The sequence below is a fragment of the Macrobrachium nipponense genome, chromosome 3, assembly GCF_015104395.2.
Source record: "Macrobrachium nipponense isolate FS-2020 chromosome 3, ASM1510439v2, whole genome shotgun sequence".
Lineage (NCBI taxonomy): Eukaryota > Metazoa > Arthropoda > Malacostraca > Decapoda > Palaemonidae > Macrobrachium > Macrobrachium nipponense.
Window position 1 is genome coordinate 35,890,088 of NC_087202.1, and position 21,350 is coordinate 35,911,437.

The following is a 21,350-nucleotide window of genomic DNA, read 5'->3' on the forward strand; positions in this document are numbered from 1 at the left end:
AATTATTTAAACGAGCGTCATTTTGCCACATGTAATATATGTATTCCCTGTTGTAAAAGAAAATGTTTTAATCTCTTACCTCTCTTCGCGCTTTTTCCCAAATCACTGAGCGTGGAGCTCTTGTTACAGAGTCTGTTTTCTTTGGTTTTCATTGACGTTATTGGACGGAGGTGAGTCACTGTGGGACTTGTTATTTGATTTGTTGCTTTCACGGATATATGGTCAGTAAACCTGCACCTGTTATTTCTGGGCATATAACAAAGGTTGCTTGCGATTGAAACGTTATTTCAATGATGCTCACGATTTTTATGTAAAAAGGAGTTTCCTACAAAAATACTATATATATATATATATATATATATATATATAATAATATATATATATATATAATATATAAAGTATTTTATTTTGGGAAATAGAAATATAATACTTATTTCCCAAAATAGCTAACATGAAAAAGGAATAAAATGAATTAAAGAACATCTAAAAAATCATTAAACTACCATACTCTTCCCGAAATCATACACACACACACACACACACACACACACACACATATATATATATATATATATATATATATATATATATATATATATATATAATACATATATATAGATTTTATGTTTGTGTCTATATGTATGCCATATGCAGTTATACACGAAGAAGTTACTCATATCGGTAAAAATAGTTAATTATTAAAAAAATAGGCATGGCAGGTTTAAGGTAAAAAGTGTAATGGTAAATTTTTTATGTATTTTTGTGGGAGTTATGCTAGTTTTTTTCACTGACAGCCAACAGATTCATGGTGCATATTACGACAATTAAGAAAATATTACTTCAGCAATTTGAACTTAATCTTGATTTAAAAGGAGTTATCTGAATCTATAAGAAATGCATTTTTAATTGCTTGGCGGGGACTAATCTAGAAGCAAAATTAAGGACCATCCATAGGAGAGGCATAACAACACAGAGTGATTAAATTAATAGGAAATCCCGTTGCCTTTGAGAAACTACTTCATTCTGTCTTCCTGAGGATACAAAAATTTGCTCCGTCAGAGGCAGGAAACACCTCGAATTGTCCAAAATGGAGCCTATAATAATTGAAGCTTTGTCGTGGAGATTGAGCAAGAGTATTCATTTTCCAAATGAAAAAAAAGTTTTTATGTAGCTTACTAAAAGCTTTAAAAAGTAGATATGTCTTTAGATAACTATAGTTTGGCATTTTCTTTGGTAATATTGGAGAGTCGTGGTACGCGAGTTCAAGTGCGTAATTCCCGTTCTTTTAACTATGAAAACTGTGACATTAGTTGAGGGTCCTGTCATTGGCAGTGGTCTATATTTAACTTGTAACTACATAACCATTTCATTCCAGGGGGGGGGGCTTTTTTTTCTTTTTCTTTTTTTTTAGTTGCCAACGTATAAATCTGCTAAGGTTCTCTTCACGTTGGCATGATATCCTTTTAACAAACTCCTGCAACTCCCTGTATTTTAGATGGAAGCCGTAGTCTTTTAAAAGAAGCATATCTCTAAAGCATAGCCAAAGACAGTACCAAAAAGGTTAGAGTAGAGAATGTGAGGAAGGGGATGTTTGAAATGGCGGTTTTGAATGTTAGTTTTATGTACATGAGGTAATTCTTTATATCTGAAAAAAAAGAACAAATATGGGCTGACGGATTGCTTTGGCAAGTATGGTTGGGATGGGAATGGCTGGAAGAAAGAAAGAACTGGATGGGTTTTGTATTCCAGTAGAAGTGTTATATACTGACAAGCCTTCTGTGGTGAAAATAACAACATAGAAACGGAATTCAAAGTCCCCTAAAGTCTATTTCAGAGAAAGTTATAGGGAATTAACGTTGTCTTCCTTTTTCAGAATGGCAGCCACGGTGCTGTATCCATCCAACAGTGTAAGGATTTGACAGCTCCTAAGTGATAAACATAATTGAATACAGACCCCGAGTTTACAACACATACCTGAAACTTACTGTTGATTTTTGAAGTCGGGTGGAAATACCCCGATCTTTTTTCTAAGTTGTTATTATGACCCTTTTACATCCTTGGCAAGACAAGATATATGAATTAGATTTACATTAACCAAGAAGTAATAAACTGACTGTAATTACCACCTTGTAAAAAATTACACATTCTCTTAGAAATTATACAGCTCGATGTTTACAAGTAAGTAAATAAATTTTTGTATTTTTACCCCACTTAACCGTTGTTTGGGCTTGGATCCTACATTGAACTATTTTCATTTCTGATTTGTAAAGGAAGTATTGGTGTTGGATCGATCGCTAAGTGTTTATAAGTTTATTGCTAAGGCTTACTATATTGTGGTGTTATTGCTCGATTAGATCGTTCAGAAGTCGACCTTTTTTCAGTTCACTCCTTTTCTTGTAGTCTTTCGTGGCCAAGTTTCCATTTTTCGTTCATGTGGCATTTATTTGCTCCCATACTTACGGATACTTTTCTTGCAGTTGATTACTTAATTTTTGCCATAAGAATTTCTTCTATAGTTTTTACTCATATCATAATATCTTTACAAACATACAACCAAGTGTACATATATGGAAACGTAGTTCATAATAGTGACATTGAGACTGAAAGCTATTATCTTTTTTTTCTTTCTTTCTTTTGTGGATGAAAAGATTTCTTTGAATAGTGCAAGGTTGTTTTGAAGTTGGCATTTGTACTCTCAAAATGTAAGCCTTCCAAGACTGCACTAGTACAGACTTGCTGCTTGGGTTTCCCCAGAACATTTCCAAGAAAAGATTTAAATTTCGCGAAATTGTGTGACGCCTGAGAGTCCCAGACTTAGATGCGTCTCCTTATTCGCAAAGAGTAAAATGGAAATTTCCTGCTTTCATCCGGTCGGGGAGATGCAAGTGAGAAGTAAAAACGTTTTGCAAAATGTTTATCTGGGGAAGGAATATGATAAACAGCTTTATCCTTTTTCTGTTGGATGTTGTTGCTGTTGAGATGGCGATGCTTGTCATTTTTAATGACATCATTTCCAAAACATTGGTTTTGGCGTTGAAATGTAAAATACAGACGACCTTGGGAAAACAGCCCAAATTATGAATTTGGCTAAGGTTGACAAACACCAGATGGCCCCCAGGAACACGCAGTGTTGCAGAACGTTGAAGACGAGGTTATTGTCCCTCAATGAAATCTGTTTTCGATTTGATGCGACGCTGTAATTCAATGACGCCATAACGCTGTTATGTGTTGCAGTTTCGTGCTCCAGACGGAATTGCATTGCTCATATTCAGAGTCATTTACATTAAGTGAATGTGCATGAGGCCTCTCTACTGTGACCTAGTTAGAGCTGAATTACTTTCAGATGTGAAATGATTAATATTGTCGTTGCTTCGGTATGAAATGGAATCTGCCTCCTTTGGTAATACGTTATATGGTGTATTTGTTGTAGTCTTGAAGAGAAACATTTGGCACATGAATTCTCTCTCTCTCTCTTTCTTCTGCGATTTAGCATTATGAAGTTAAAAGTGCGGTGTTAATATACTCCCTTAATCTTTAGTTGGGGCTATTGTTTATAATGAGTCTCCTCCAGTGGTTTCTGCCTTGAAGGGATAATTTCATAACTACTTTGGCAGATATCTTACGGACTCCGCCTTTTCCTCTTTATCCTATATATATATATATATATCTATATGTAGATAGTATAATTATATATATAATATATATCTGGTATATATATATTATATATATATATATATATATAAAATTAATGTATAATATATCTAATATCTATATCTATAATATATATATATTAATATTTATTAAATTATATATATTTATATTATAGTATATATATATATTGGAAGATTGGGGCATCTAGAACGCCGCAGATTCAGGAGGAATAAGATTGCAAACAGCCATCGTAGCATTGTCAATTTATTGGCCAAATTTTCGAGATCTCATGTCTCATCATCAGGGCTGTAAAATTGCAAAGAATAAAAATTAAAAAATGGACTCAGTTAAAAAAAACTCACAAAGTCTGGAAACAAGAAACTTGAATTTAAATCAAACAAAAACAAGCTAAAAAACATATTTTAAAAACATGGAAAACCTAATACTGAAAAAACTTTTAAAATTCTATATATAAAAAATTATGATCTTAAAATGTACTAGTAGTTCGTCGCTGGCCGAGTGGCTTTCGACCTGGGCTGCCAATCAGGTGGTCTGAGGTTCGATGCCCGGCTCGGCCAACGCGGAATCAGAGAAATTTATTTCTGGTGATAGAAGTTAATTTCACGATATAATGTGGTTCGGATCCCACAATAAGCTGTAGGTCTCGTTGCTAGGTGACCAATTAGTTCCTAGACACGTAAAAATACCTAATACTTTGGGCCAGCCCTAGGAGAGCTGTTAATCAGCTCGGTGGTCTGGAAAAACTAAGATGCACTTAACTTAAAATGTATTAGTACCTTACTCTATCTTGAGCTAAGAACTGAGTGATGTTCTCAGTTTTTCAGGAGGACGACGTCAACTTAGGCGATATAATAAGATAATGGAAGAGGTCTGGCTGTTTAGGGAAGGAACAAGCTGCTTTATAGTTAACGATTCCAGAATGGAAAGAGAGTGGTCATTGGGTGCTTGGGCGAAAACATTCAAATCTTCACAAGAGAATGATGTCTTGCATTTCTTACAGTGGTCTCTTATATTAGAAAATTCTTTAGTTTTTAATTGACATCCAGTTCGGTGACTAACTCCAAGTTGAGAATCAGCTCTGACTTTGAGTAATCTCTTAGTGGTTCCGATATATTTCCCAACTTTACATTTTGGGCAAGTGAAACAATAAACCACTAGAGACCGCATCAAGGCAGAAAGCCTATCCTTATGGTGAAATAATGACCTAATTGTCTTAGGATTTTTCGAACATAATCTTATATCTAGAGCTGGAAATGTACTGCGAAATGAGTCTTGCAGTGTTTGTTTGAATCTCTTCGAATGTACAAAAGGAATAGAGGCATACATGAGCAATTTAGGGACATTAGGTATGAACAGACGGGGTTGAAATATATTATTCAAGAAGCTATTTACATACTTGCTGAATAAATTAAATAGTATTTTCACACTGTTGCACCGTGCCTATAGGTTATCCTCTACCTGGCACAACTTTCACGAGGAAATTCTGTTTTTACTTAAATTTTTCAAAAATAATTCGTATCCTTCCTTCTTATTCAACAAGTATGTAAATAGCTTCTTGAATAATATATTTCAACCCCGTCTGTTCATACCTAATGTCCCTAAATTGCTCATGTATGCCTCTATTCCTTTTGTACATTCGAAGAGATTCAAACAAACACTGCAAGACTCAATTCGCAGTACATTTCCAGCTCTAGATATAAGATTATGTTCGAAAAATCCTAAGACAATTGGGTCATTATTTCACCATAAGGATAGGCTTCCTGCCTTGATGCGGTCTCTAGTGGTTTATTGTTTCACTTGCCCAAAGTGTAAAGTTGGGAAATATATCGGAGCCACTAAGAGATTACTCAAAGTCAGAGCTGATTCTCATCTTGGAGTTAGTCACCGAAGTGGATGTCAATTAAAAACTAAAGAATTTTCTAATATATGAGACCACTGTAAGAAATGCAAGACATCATTCTCTTATGAAGATTTGAATGTTTTCGCCCAAGCACCCAATGACCACTCTCTATCCATCCTGGAATCGTTAACTATCAAGCAGCTTGTTCTTTCCCTAAACAACTAGACCTCTTCCACTCTCTTATATATCTCCTAAGTTGACGTCGTCCTTCTGAAAAACTGAAAATGTCACTCAGTTCTTAGTTCAGATAGAGTAGGGTACTAATACATTTTAACATCATAATTTTTATATATACAGTTTTAAAAGTTTTTTTTCAGTATTAGGTTTTCGTTGCTTTTAAAACATGTTTTTTTAGCTTTTTTTTTGTTACTTTAGATTCAAGTTTCTTGTTTTTAGACTTTGTGAGTTTTTTTAACTGAGTCCATTTTTTTATTTTTATTCTTTGCAATTTTACAGCCCTGATGGTGAGACATGTGGTCTCGAAAATTTGGCTAATAAATTTACAATGCTACGATGGCCGTTTGCAATTTAATTCCTCCTATATATATATATTATTAATATATATATATATATATATATATATATATATATATATATATATATATATATATCTATCTATCATATCTATATATATATATATATATATACATATATAGATATATATATATATATATATATATATATATATAGATATATATATACATACATATATATATATATATATATATATATATATATATATATATATATATATATTGTGTGTGTGTATGGATGTATGGATGTATGTATGTATGTATATATGTTAGTGTTTGTATTTATGTATTTGAGTGTATGCATGCGCATGCATATTTAATTGGCGGCACAGCTTGGAATGAATTACATTCAGGTTGTGTTCCTGGTGTAAAATACTTTCGTTTTATCCTTATGGTGATAGATCGAAAAAATAGTACGGCGTTTTAGGAAAGGAGTTTATTCAGCTTTTTTCCAAAATCAATTTGTTGATGGTTCTTTGTGCCCTGATAACTGTTTGTTTTTACTAATGGAAGTGTATTTTATATTAGCATTAAGCATTATTCAAAATCCTCTGGCAAGGGAACGCGCCCTTGCTCCAGTTGAATATGAACCCGTGACAGTTTCATTGTTGACGTTCTTTGAGTGCAATGCGAGTCGTGTTTATTCAGAATTGATGTTTTCCATTACCGAAACAACTGTGTTGTTGGTGGCATGTATTACGTATCAGATAATGGCAGTTCACTCCGGCCTTTTTGGCTGACACCCTGATTTGGCCATAGAAAAATTCGGCTTTTATTTGAGTTTGAATTTCGTATGGTGAGATACCAGCTTTATTTCAAATCGTTTGTAAAGAAACGGAAATAAACATTTATTGATTTTCTTTCCTTGAGATGTAAAGGTAGGTGCTTTCTGATGTTTTCATCTGAAGTTTTCCAAGTAGGCAGTTGACTTTTCATCAAAACATTGCTTCCTGAATGATGGTGTTTGCACCTGGAGCGGGAAACGAAACGTTCGTGACAGACAAGAAAGGAAAAAAACTTTGTCGAAGCTTTTGCCAAGTCTTGCCGCTGACAAACATCGATCTGCCACTTTATATCGATAATTGAAAAGTGACCAAAAATGAATTTTACAGACAGTTTTATCTATCATGAAGGACGTAAGTCCACCCGTTTTATTAGTTTCCTTTAAAATAAATTATTGAAATGGCTTTGTCTGTCCGTCCTCCCTCGAATGTTAAAGACTACTGAGGCTATGTTGATCATCCACCCTCCAATCATCAAACATACCAAATTGCAGCCCTCTAGCCTCAGTATTTTTATTTATTAATTATGGAAGGGGGAAGTTTATCCATGATCGTACGTTTGGCACTGCTATAAGACAGGCCACCCCGGGGTCGTGGCTGAAAGTATAGATAGATCAATTTTCGGTGGCCTCGATTATGCACAGTACAGAAGACTACATTGTGCCGATGAAACTTCGGTGCAATATTGACTTGTTTTTGTCTTGGATATTTATAGGCAGACTACCATTTTTTAAATTTTATTTTGGATATTTATAGGAGACCACCATTGTTTTTTTTATTTTGTCATGGATATTTATAGGCAGACCCATTTTTTTTATATTTTATCATGGATATTTATAGGGAGACCACCATTGTTTTTTTTTTTTTGTCATGGATATTTATGGGCAGACCCATTTTTTTATATTTTATCATGGATATTTTTAGGCAGACCACCATTTTTTGTCATGGATATTTATAGGGAGACCACCATTTTTTTTTTTTTTTTTTTTTTTTTTTTTTTTGTCATGGATTTAATTTAGCTATATTTGGCAGCCACCACCAATTTTTTTTTTTTTGGGATCCATTTTTTTTTTTGGATATTTTATAGCAGACCCACCCCATTTTTTTTATTTATGCCTCATGGATATTTATAGGCAGACCACCATTTTTTTAATGTTGTTATGGATATTTATAGGCAGACCACAATTTTTTATATTTTGTCATGGATCTTTATAGGCAGACCACTATTTTCTATTATTTTGTCATGCATATGTATAGGCAGACCACCCTTTTTATTTTTACTTTGCCATGGATATTTATTGGCAGACCAATTTTTTTTTTTTTTGTCATGGATTTTTATAGGTAGACCACCATTTTTTTTTAAATTTTGTTATGGATATATTTAGGCAGACCACCATTTTTTTCATTTTGTCTTGGATATTTATAGGCAGACCACCATTTTTTTTTTATTTTGTCGTTCGTGTATATTTGTAGAAAGACCACAATTTTTTTTATTTCGTCATGGATATTTATTGGCAGACCACCATTTTTATGCATAAGATTGAAAGTTTATCCATTCCACAGATTCTAGGATCTGTTGACTTTGATGTCATCAAAATAGCCTACTCGGACTATCTTAAGAGAATTGATTAACCAGATTAGTAGACTTTAACGTAACACGGCCTCCGTTATTGGTACCTGTATAGATAAGATCTTTTGTCTGTTTCAACACAGTAATTGAAAGTTGCCAGATCTGGCAACTTTAATTTTTGTTTGTGTAGAGATGACGGAAGGTTGTTAGTTGAGATTTTCTTGGAGAAATTCTTCGAAGTAAGTTTCCTTAGTTTTGAGTAATGTTTGTTATCACAATGGAATTAGTAATTATGCTTTTATACTTTGTCTTTCACTCCTAATCCGGGTGCTGTTGTAGTTTCTGCTTTGTCCAATCAGCCTTTTAAACTTTAAATTTGAGAAGTAGATGTTTCATGTTTCATTTTTATTTGTACATTGTCAAATTGGCTGTTAGGCATTTTTCGTAGATTACTTATAAGATTCTATGCTTTTATATTTGGATTACTGGACATTTATGACGGTGAAACCAATGGAAATATTATTAAATGTCAATTATGTGATTGTTTATTCTAGTAGTTTTGAATGGTAATGACTTACGTCTTACTTTGCCTCTAAATCTTCGACCTATATAAGTCCATTCAGAAGCATCACAGTCGTACCATCAGTTTTGCTCATGAGTAAAACAGGCCATCCTCAGTTTGCTCAGTACTATTTCAATTCTTAAAAAAGTGTTGGCCATTGTTTCCGGCGCCGAAATCCATCTCGACGTTATCACGGCTTCAGTTTCCTTCCAGGGCGGAGCCAGAGATATCCTTTCCAGAATAACATTCCGACGAATATTCACATGTTTCTCCGCTGCTGCTTCATCTCTCTCTCTCTCTCTCTCTCTCTCTCTCTCTCTCTCTCTCTCAACCCTTTATTTATCTGTTTATGTGTTCATAAGTTTTGCTGTATTTATCAAGCGTCGGCTCCATTCAGTGATGGCTATGGTTATTGCCACGCATTGCAATGTTTCAGCCTAAGGTGTATGAGTAAGTGCTTTTCTTCCTAATCACTGCCTGTTTCCTGCACAGTTATCTTGTAAATGTGTGCCAGGAAGTTAGCTTCTCAGTATTTCTAGAGATATAGAAGGATTAATATAAGCTACTTGTGATATAGAAGGATTAATAAAAGCTACTTGTGATACAGAAGGATTAATATAAGCTACTTGTTGGTAATTTTTTCATTCTCCAAAGAAACTTGTTGGTGAATTTTTCATTCTCCAAAGATATTTGTTCTTGTAGGGTGCATTTTGTTGAGCCTTCTTCCACTACATGCAAGTGCTGCCTTGTAAATTACAATCTGCCTTAACCCTGGCAGCCCACATTGGCCTTGGGAATTCTGAATGTTTTTGTGGAGACGTCATTTCGGTCTAAGCGGGTTATATTTTTTAGTGTTCGTAAATTTTTGCTTATACCTCACAAGAATTTTTAAATAGTAATTCTATTTACTGGTTTTGCAAGGGAATGAATATTTTAACCATAGATAAAAATATGAAAATAAAAAATAGTGAAGGTAAAGTTTGGTAACTGAAATTACAAATTACTTTAATATAAGGTCGGTGATTCTAATCTCCATTGCATGAGGATTTCTCTTCAGTTCAGCGTTAATTCCTCTGATTGTTAGCAGCTTGGGTAATGGCTCGGGAGAAATGTGCGGTATTAAACCATTTGAATTTAAATGCAGAATTTGAGTGAATATGTTATAGTAATGCATAGAAGAAGAAATTAATTAATATTGGAGGCAAATTATTTTATATTTCATCAATCTCTTCATTTTCACACTGAATTTCAGAGTTGTTTCGGTTATAAAATACAGAGAACTAAATTTGGAAATTGTGAACTATTAATACTTTTAAATTATTCAGATATTAATCGGAATTCAAGGGCAAACAAGTAAAATAGGCAAAAGATCATATTTGTCGACCACTCGCAAACAGGCGATTTGCTGGGAAGGAAATTTGCTGTATTCTCTGCCAGCTCTGGTTTGAAAGGAGTTTCCTCTCATCCACATCCAGCAGCAACAGCAGCAGCAGCTGCTGCTGCAGTAGTAGTAGTAGTAGTAGTAGTAGTAGTAGTAGTAGTAAAGCATACTTTATTCAATAGTCTTTTCATACATTCCAGCACCGTCTCCATGGGAATTCCTCATGTATTATTCTTTACTCTTTTTCACCATCTACGATATTTATACTCCCCCCCAAAAAAAACATAAAATCTTCCAGTCACTTTCACATTAAGTCAGTCTTCGTTGCCTATGTCTGTCTCACTTACAAGAAATGATTCCTTTGCTATCGTTAGCTGTACACATATCTATACATTATCTTTCCTCGTACGGTTACTCTGGTAAGAGAGAAAGTGATTTAAAATCAGTAGCAGGGTTTAGCAGTAAGTTTGCTTTAAAACGAATCGTCTCTTTACGAGTAGTCAGAAAAACTTTGTCGGTTTGCCCCTTTTAATTGTAAGGCTCAGTATTTTGCTTAACTATTTTCTCTTCGAATTCATTCAGTAATACTTTAAGGCGCATAGACGGTAATGGTAGGTAAAGGAAACAGTCATGTTGTTTTGATTTTACCAGTACATCTTCCTTTTAGTAATATAACTTAAAATGTATGCCCAAATATTGACAATTAGATGCCTACAATACTGTATAGCTGATTGTGAATAAATATAATTGTCTGCAGCTTTTTCGTATCTTGGCATCTCTTATATAACCTGAAAACGTTACTGAAGAGTGCCTGAAGGTCAAATCAAATTTTCTTCTCTTCCATGTAAAATAATTTTAAGATGAAAGTAGCTCTATTTATCTGTGCATGCTGCTCGAGCTGTTGCCTAAAATAGAAGCAATACTGAAATTCGTATTTTCAAGGATTTGCAATATCATATGACTGCTTTTACGCATACATTTATGGCACGGAGGTAAAGACTGTTTTGAATTCATAGACAGATATATTGGGGAGAGTAGAAAACAAGTCCATTTAAAAATCCTATTGCATTTATGACGCTGTTTCTTTGGCTTCGCCAACGCGGGGAAATCCTTAGAGTAAACAGATGAACACATGAAATAAACTCGTACTCTTTGAAAGAATTTTCAGGAAACGGTCCTTTTTACGAGTTTTAAGAAACCTTTCCTAGTATATTTTCTCTTTGATGTTGAGCAAATCTCATTGTTTGCTATTCTGTGTCATATAATTTTCCTATCCGCTAAAAGTTAAATGGCATCTTTTTGGAATTAACCGATACTTGTTTGCAACCGTTAATAAGTCTCTCTCTCTCTCTCTCTCTCTCTCTCTCTCTCTCTCTCTCTCTCTCTCTCTCTCATGCTTAATGACAAGCACATTATTGGGGTAGGGAGACCTTGGGGGCCGTCAGTGGGCTTCACGGGGTGCGCGGTAGTCATTAAAAAAGGTGTTTGTGGTTTCCCTTCGACCCCCAACTACACTCACGTTTTAGCTCTTTACTTTGCATCCATTTCCGCATCCTCTCTTCCATCTTGCTGCCCAGCCTTTCTAACAATTCCCTCGTTATGGAAATGTGGGGTCTGTCCACAACCTAGCCTTTTGAACCTTGTACCTCATTAATTAATTTCCTGATTCTCTTAGTCTTGCCGTCCACCCACACCAACTCTCTGTTTCCGTGGCCTTCAGGGCTGAATTGTTGAAAGCGTCCCAGTGTTTGGCTTTATAGCCTACTACAATTAATGACTCATCAATTCATGATTAATGATAAGGCCAATACCTGTATTGACCGTTTTTGTGTTATGGAAGTACTGCTTTTGTCGTTGCCTATGTTGCATTGTCTTTTTGCAAGGTGATGTGTAGGCTTCCTGCCGTCTCAAGTTGTTTGTAAATGGATGTAATATTGGTAATCGAGGCGATATGATAGACAAAAAATAATCTTGGATTTAAGGTTCCATGTTAAAGATAGTTGGCATAACTGTCGTTTACATTAAATAACGCTTGCAAAAAGATTTTTTTGTATTTTTCCATTTGAATAGACAAATGGAAAAATACAATTCAGAAACCATTCAAAACTAACGATTGAAGGGTTTCTGAATGCATTAGAGTCACTGACGAAAAAATTTAATTAGATCCGTATGCCTGCGGAAACTGTACGTTTTTTGTAGGCAAAATAATTACAATCCGTAGCAAGGCAGGATAGTTGTCATATGTGCCTCACGAAACCATTGTCACTTAAATTTTCTCAAAGGTTCTGTTTTCGCACGGCAGGACAAATGAACAAAGAACCATTTTAATCGTTCCAAGTTTTAAATATAACTTCACCGTTGACAGCAAATCAAGCGCTTTCGTAAGAAGAAAGACAATAATGAGATTCGCTCTCAGGTCTCCTCTCTTCGCTGTCATCATTATTCCAGTTTCCCGGGAATTGCATTTGAAACCTGAACCTCAACGAGGGCGCTTTCTTCTCTCATCATTGCGCTTGCGTCAGTCTGTGACGGATTTAGCTTTGCCCCTCTGACTGGATTGATTGATTTATTTTCTTCATCATATTCGCAGTTTGACTTACCACGCATATAATGCATTATTGAGCAAGTGATATTAGGAGGCTTGTTTCTTATTACTGGGAATATTGAACAGTCACAGCGTCTATATTCAGACTTAAGATATTATTCTCTCAAAGCGAACTGCAAACACCTAAAAAATATTCACAGCTTCTCAACTTTTGTGACATCATCATCCAGATTAGAGCTTATTTTTGGTACGGATGACAGTTCATCTCAAGTGCTTGAGTAAGACAGATATTTTTATATATGTGTGTCTTACTCAAGCACTGGATAAGCTATCAACCGTACCAAAATTGAGCTCGAATCTGGGAGCCAGTTATTATGTGGCCTCAATGTGTATATATCCGTGTTTGTATCTGTAACGGTGTGTATAACTTCTTTTTGTTGCCATAATATATATATATATATATATATATATATATATATATATATATATATATATATATATATATAAGTCATATCACATTTTCGTGATTCAGGAACGTCAGTTAACCTTTTACCTACTACACCACCACTCGCGGTGGCGTAGTAGGTAAAGCTTCACTGACGTTCCTGGATTTGAAAGGATCCATGGGTTCGCGCCCTGGTCCAGGCAAGTCTATTATCGAGAAAAAATTCCCCTTCGGTTAAGCATATATGAAAATATATTAATTCCGAGGTAGAGCGAATTAGATATTAAAGGACATTGTAGCTCGATATATATATATATATATATATATATATATATATATATATATATATATATATATATATGAGTGTGTGTGTTAGTTCACATGCATGTTTGGATGCATGTACACTTATATATCTTAGGTGCAAGATGAAGGTGAACGACTCAGTGTCGTAGGGGACTGATGGTTGCTGATGAGCAGGGTCAGTGAATCTGCTAATAATATAGAGAATCAAACAAAAACTTCTTTCAGTTTTCTTCTGAAGATTGAAAAAGAAACCCACAAAATCACTTTGTAACTTGTTTACTTATAAGTATTTACATTTAGTTTTACTCTACACTCGAGTACTTTCAGGCCCTTCTGTGGCCCATTCTCAACGAGAAGAAGTTCTAGAAGACTGCTGGGCCTTGACCCAGGCTAACGTCCCAAACATCTCTTGAGAATGGGCCATAGAAGGGCCTGAAAGTACTCGAGTGTGGAGTAAAACTAAATGTAAACAAGTTACAAAGTGATTTTGTGGGTTTCTTTTTCAATATAGAGAATGTTTGCGTAGGTGTTTCATTCAGGATTCAGGACTCAAATCATGAATGTGAGTCACAGTGGCCATTGTATCGTTTCCTTGTAGCCATCCCGTATTTGGGAGATACATTTTAATGTTTAATGAATATTGCTAACAAAAAGAGACAAGAAAAAGTTTCAAGGCCATTTGGTCATGATATTATATGACCTGGAACCATACTCACTGGCTTTTATGCAGTTTTTAAAAATATATTTTGATTAGCATGGTTTGTCTCACAAAAATATTCTTGTAAACCAATGTATCCTCCTGTTTAACTCAACTGTGTGTGTGTGTGTGTGTGTGTGTGTGTGTGTGAGAGAGAGAGAGAGAGAGAGAGAGAGAGAGAGAGAGAGAGAGTAGTTATAAAGGATTTGTTCCCATAACAATGGCTTGACGAATCGAATGTTATCGAGTTCATTGAAATTAAATGCATCTCTTTCCCCTCAAGTTATCATCAAATTGCGCATTGCTCTCCTACTAAAGATTTAAACCATGTTTTTAAGCAAAAAGTATCATTCGTTCTTTCACGGTTTCTTTCTCCTTTGACTTTTTCCAAAATCCACCTCCCCCCCACCCCCCTCTTCCCCTCGTTCACTGAATCTGGGGCCGTTGTTGTAAAGCATTTCATTCCTTTGGTTTTCATTGACGCTATTGGACGAGAGCGCCACTGAGGGACTTGTTATTCGATTTGCTCTCACGGATATATGGTCAGTAAACTTTCGTGTGCTATTTTTATTCCTATTGCAAGGATACGGATTGGAAAAGGAATATTTACACCTTTTTTTTTATTTGTATATATATACATACACATATTATATATATATATAATATATATATAATATATATATATATATATATATTTATATATATACTATTTATATATTTTTAATATGTATATATATGGTATTTTCTATTTGAATTGCAAGGATATTAGAAATATATATATATGTAATATATATGTATATGTATGTATGTGTTTTGTGTGTTTATGTATGTATTTATGTATATATATATATATTATATATATATACACATGCGTTATATATATTTTTGAGAATGTGTAGAGATATTACTATCTTGCTTTCTTTAGGACAAAAAAAAAGAGCAAAGAAAATAAATAAAAATAGGCTGAAAGTGTGTTGACTATATAAATGTGTCAAATGTCAAATTCCTCAGTGACGAACCTCGTTTACTAAGGTTAATGAAAACCAAAGATTTACCCTAAACTAGTTCTGGATACTCAGTAATCAGGTAACCATAAAAAATACAGTAAAATGATACACGAAATTATGTTTCTTGTAGTAAAAAACTTCCAGGGTACGTAGAAATGACAGATGTCAAGTTTTAAGTAAACTATTAGGTATAATATATAAACTTGCTGGCAGTTGTAAAGGGCAGTTTCCTCCTTGCATGGTGATCAACGCAGAAAAAAAAACCGGTTTTACCGGAATTATCGGAAAGCCTTTCACAAAGACTTCGGACCTTATACCTAAAAAAAAGAAAAGAAAAAAATCCAGTGGCTTTCCTCTTGCTCATGGGGAAACAGGATGAAAGATGCGAAAGAGATTTTTAGTATTCTTTAAACTAAAGGAATGTAGTTCCCCATTTTACCAACAGGAAAGTTTATAAAGATATATGTACACACATACACATACACACACACACACACACACACACACACATATATATATATACATATATATATATATATATATATATATAGATATATATATGTGTGTGTGTGTGTGTGTGTATATGATATATACATATATAATATATATATATATCTTCTTTAACAAGCATTTGACGAGACGACACCTTTTGTAAGATGAAGTATAATTTTGGAGGAGATATGCCCATGCGGTGAGGTCAGAACGAATTACGGACGTGCCCTACGTATATGTACATAGCGTTACAAATGTTTCCTTGGTTACTGACGGCTTCCGTATGTTGTGAAGTATTATACTTACGGAAAGAAGACTCGTCCTTCGTTAAACTGTAGGTACAATACTGTATTTTCCGCGTTGGAAGTCAAAATGACTTATAATACAGTACAGTGAGTAATGACGATCATTCCGAGCACGTGTGTGTGTGTCCGCTGCAAAGGATATGTATCAAACCAAACAAGGGAAAAATAGTTAGAATAATGATTGCAACGGAACTGTCAGATACGGCTTCTAACATGAGGTAGCATTCTGCCACTACTTATGATTGTTCTAATCGAATAAACAGAACAAGGTTTCTTTTTTAAGATTGTTGAAGACAGTTCTTACTTGCTGCGATCGCTAGTTATTAAACCCATTAATACATTTTAGATCAAATAGGGCATTGTTGTAGGTCTGTTTTGTGCCATTCCACTTTATATAGAAGAAAAGTGAGGAAATAGACGATATAACCTCTCTTTTGTCAATTACCAATAGAGCCAGTGCAGAGTTCTTTATGCTTAGAGCCAGATTCCAAAGATTTCATCATAGAGTTTTGCAGATTTGTTCTTGCTGATGTAAATTTACGGTGAAGTCAGTTTATATGACCGAGAGTTATTCCCGCTACATTCACTCACTCCGGTCGCCATATTGTATTCAGTAATATTATGACGCCCATTCGAGAGGATTTGTTGTCATATGAAGAGTCTAATTTTATTACTCTGACTTGAGATTCCGACACCTCATTTAACAAGGACAGTATTGCCAAATCAGCACAGGCCAAAACGGAATGTACGTTGAGAGAGAGAGAGAGAGAGAGAGAGACGTGGGTGGAGGCTGTGTTTACATTCTCTCTCACGTTTGATAATAGTTGGAAAAGTGTTGTCGTTAAAATGTCATTTACCTACATTTGTAAAACAAAGAAACTAAGCCGAAATTTAATGAAAAACGAAAAATTTTTTCGCATCATCTTGAGAAAATATTGTGATGAACGTCTCTTTTTAAGTCTTCTTCTAGCTGGAGGATTGAAAACAAATGTATCATGAATGCCAGTGACATTTTTAATTGGACTTGTTTTCGACTACATTTCTGTTTTGGACTTCAAAATATCGATTGTAATCTTTGTTTTGAGTCGTGGAAACTGAGAATGCGTTGCACATTCTCCATAAGGAAAAATATTCTTCAACATTTTCCTCTGTGATAAATTACAGTTACCACAAATGTGAATAACTTTAATTCCAATAAAGAGTGAAAGCTGCCAAAGTTACAGAAAAATAGAATAAAATTTGTCACATGTTTTTTTAGTCAGAAAAGAGATAATGATTGCAGCTTGTCGATGCCTTTACAACTCTTCATCAGCCAAGTGGAATGGGATTACATTACACGGTTGTAATTATATTAAATGTAATGAAGCGCTGAAGTGTTAGTTACTCTTCATTGTTTATGCAAATAGAGAGGTAAGCTAACACTGTCCTTCATTGTCATGAATAAGTATGCTTATAATTTTACTTGAATTTGATGCATTAATTTACGACAGTATATTTTGAATTTAGAGGTAATGTACGCGCATGGTTCGTCTTGTGAGATAAGACCATCTTATTTTGAGCCGATATTCATGTCGCCCTGGATCTGCATTTATTGCTATTTTAGATTAAAGGCTGTTTTCCTGTTTCTCTTCATTGCTGTTTCATTCCAGATACTTGAGTATTCCAACGATAGTGATGGATTTTCCTGTTCCAGATCTTTATAAGTAGCGGAAAAATTAGGATAGATGATATACAAAGGCGGTCTATTTTGATTTTTGAAAATTCGGAAATTTTTTCTTAAATCCTTTACGGCAAGGAAACTGTGCGTGTAAAGGCAATCTCTCGCGACCCCCTCCCCCCGCAAAAAAAGAAAAAAAAGTGGGGAAAATAAGTCCAAACTCATTTTCCATTACGAAGCTAATGATGGATGTAAACACATCCCGGAAGCAAAGTGTTCGTGCCATTAATTACGGAATCACAACATTTCCAGAATTAACGTTGTGACTGCACTTCTCCTTTGTGGCTTTCAACTCCGCCATTCGTTTGTGAAGCTGCAAATATTTTTTCACAGCCAAATTGTAGTTGCAATGAAATTTCCTTTTATTTTTGCTTATTCACTGTTATTGCTTCAGAAATTTTTAAGAGTCTCTCTCTCTCTCTCTCTCTCTCTCTCTCTCTCTCTCTCTCTCTCTCTCTCTCTCTAAATGGTACTTTATTGCTTGATTTTTTTTCTCAACATTCTCAGACTGTAGGTGCTATTGACTGTAGCATTTTGTTGTAATTTATCTTGTTTATTAATACCTCTCAAAAATTACAATCAAAATCCTGTTCGCAGTTTGTATGTGTGTGTGTTTGTTAGAGCAAGTTTGCAAGTATGTATGTCCGAATGCTTGGAGTCTTATGTATAAAAGTAACGTAGAAGTTGTTGGCAAGTTTTTTTCACATAAAAAATGAAAGTGTTTCATCTTTTCATTTTCCTCCACATTTCAGCAGTAAATTGTAGAGCTAAGATATCCTGAAATTTAATAAGCAGCATTTTAAATGTATCGCTACCGTCCTCGTTGTCCTAAATTGTTGGTTTCCTGATATTTTTTAAAAGTATATGTAAGATATAATTTTCATTAAAATGTAAAAGGATGACTTTTTATTTTAATTTCTTGTTAACTATCATCAAACAAGCGGCAAGCTTATGTAAAATCAGTGGCAGAAGCTAAATTCCACCTCTAAAAGATATCTCGTCCTTTTGGGCAGAATGCTTCCATCTGTGTTGTGTTGTCTTTCCTCATCACTTCCTGTTGTATGAAATCTGTCCATCGAGGCTGTCCGTCATCTAGCAATTTTGCGTTCTAATAAAGCTATAGTAAGTACTAAAAACGTCATTAGATCCCCAGTGTTCTCCATTTTGAGATTAATAATGGATCAGTGAAAGGTGTTTTTGTTAACTGATCTTGGCTTAACCCTTCAATGTGCCATTCTTTTCATTTATCTTTTCATATCCAGTGACAAACTCTCGTTGTTCCCCCTCTGCATTAGTGATCTTGAGTTAAAAGCCATAATATTGTATATGATACTGTATTTTTTCAAAATGAATAACGATTGAAAACAGGGAGCTTGCGACCATTTGCACAACGGTCCTCTTTGTGTGAAGAGGACCGTTGCCGACGAAAGCTCCCTGTTTTTAACCTTTTTGTATTTTGGAAAAATACAGTATCATATACAGTATTATGGCTTTTAACTCATTACCTCCGGTCACGACAAAGTGATACACCATAGATTAATTGATCTTCAGTGTAACCATATTTTTCATTTCTCTTGGTTGAATCCCATCCGAGCCACGAGATTTGAACGTGTTTACTTTTTCTATTTTATTTTTAACGTCCTCTTTTGCAAACATTATTTTGTCAAGCAGTTCTGCCCTTCACATTTAGTAACTGTTCCAGGGATTGCGGTATAGTATCTTCAATGGTGAAAACACTAGTAAAAATACTTATTCAATAATTCACTAGGTTTCCTCTATTGCTGTTTTTTGTTGGTTTCCTTCAATTAACATGCATAAAGCATTCTTTTTGTTTTTACTTACAAACTGGTGCCTCTGTCTTATCCAGGATTCAATTGGTTTTGCATTTCTTACTGATTTGTCCACCATTCTACTGAGTTCTTTATGCTTGCTTGCTTCTTTTGGTGTTGGGTGTGGATTCATAGATTTGTGCAATCTGTCTCTTTCTCTTATTTTATTTTTTTAAAGGAGAGACAGAGAGAGAGAGAGAGAGAGAGAGAGAGAGAGAGAGAGAGAGAGAGAGAGTTGAGCTAAAGGTTGTCATTTATAGTTTCCCGGGCAGCGCCGGGTTGGCCAGTTAGTAAATATTGAAACGCACGTCAGCTAATGATTTTCCTCTGACTCGCTTCCCTATTTTCCTGCTTAGAAAAATTGGCTCTAATTATATTTTATATATTGTGTATATATTCATCAACATCTTTGTAGATCATTAAATCGATATGTTAGCGTAGTACCGAAAAGATTGTGTGCCTCGAGAATGATAAGTTGAAAATTTGTTGGGAATGGTTCATCTAAATGTATCCATACCATTTAAATTTATCCATACCATGCAGAGAAAAGTGACGTCTCAGCTAACAGGAAAGGTATTTTATACCGAAGTGGTATACGTGGATATACAGGTTCGTCATCTCTTTGTTGACTGAATGATTTCCACTTAACTGAATTTGAATTTGCTGATGGAGATGCGGGTCCTTTGTGCAGTCTTTTTATTCCAGATTATCTGTGATCTGCTTTTCCAATTATGATTAGGGGTTCGAGTCAAGGATCCTGTTTCATTATTTTCAGTAAAGATGTTTATGTCACTTATTCATACGAGTACATTCGCTTTGGAAAGTTTGTATGTGTAGGTTTTGGGATTATTCAATTTCTCCCATGTTTCTTTAATAGATAAAGAAATGATCGATATGAAAACGGTTACTTCTGGTAAATAGTGTGGAGGGCGGTAATGATAGTGATAGATTATTTACCTTTCTCATTCTTGATGTAAAAGTAATTGGCATTACGCAAAAGATTCATTTCCCCTTGATCGTAAACAATCACACCCCATTGACAATTTTCCCTCGTAAGTGTCGAGAGAGAGGTTGACAAATCTGAAGTTTATTGCCATTGAGTAATTGTTGCTGTTGTTTACGATGGGTAAACTGATAATGTAGTGTGCCCCGTAGTAGTAACTTTTAAGTCAAAGCTGTGATATGAAGTGTATTAATCATGAAGTCGCTAGTGTTTTTGTTCAAATAGATATAATCCTCACACACACACACACACACACACACACACATACACACACACATATATATATATATATATATATATATATATATATATATATATATATATGCATATATGTGTGTGTGTGAAGGGAGAGAAGACATAATACTCATACTAAATGAGGAAATAAATGCTAGAATCGTGTATGCTTTCATAATTATATGAAAAAACCTGAAGCCATAAATATCTTTAATAATCTTCCCAGTTTAATACTTCAAAGGCGTTCAGGAGCATTTAAAAATTTCCATGAAATTTCTAACAATGAAACTCATTTTTTTTTTACTGGAGACTCATGAGACTGTATTTAAGTTGTATGTTTTTAAAGATTACACACACACACACACACCACACA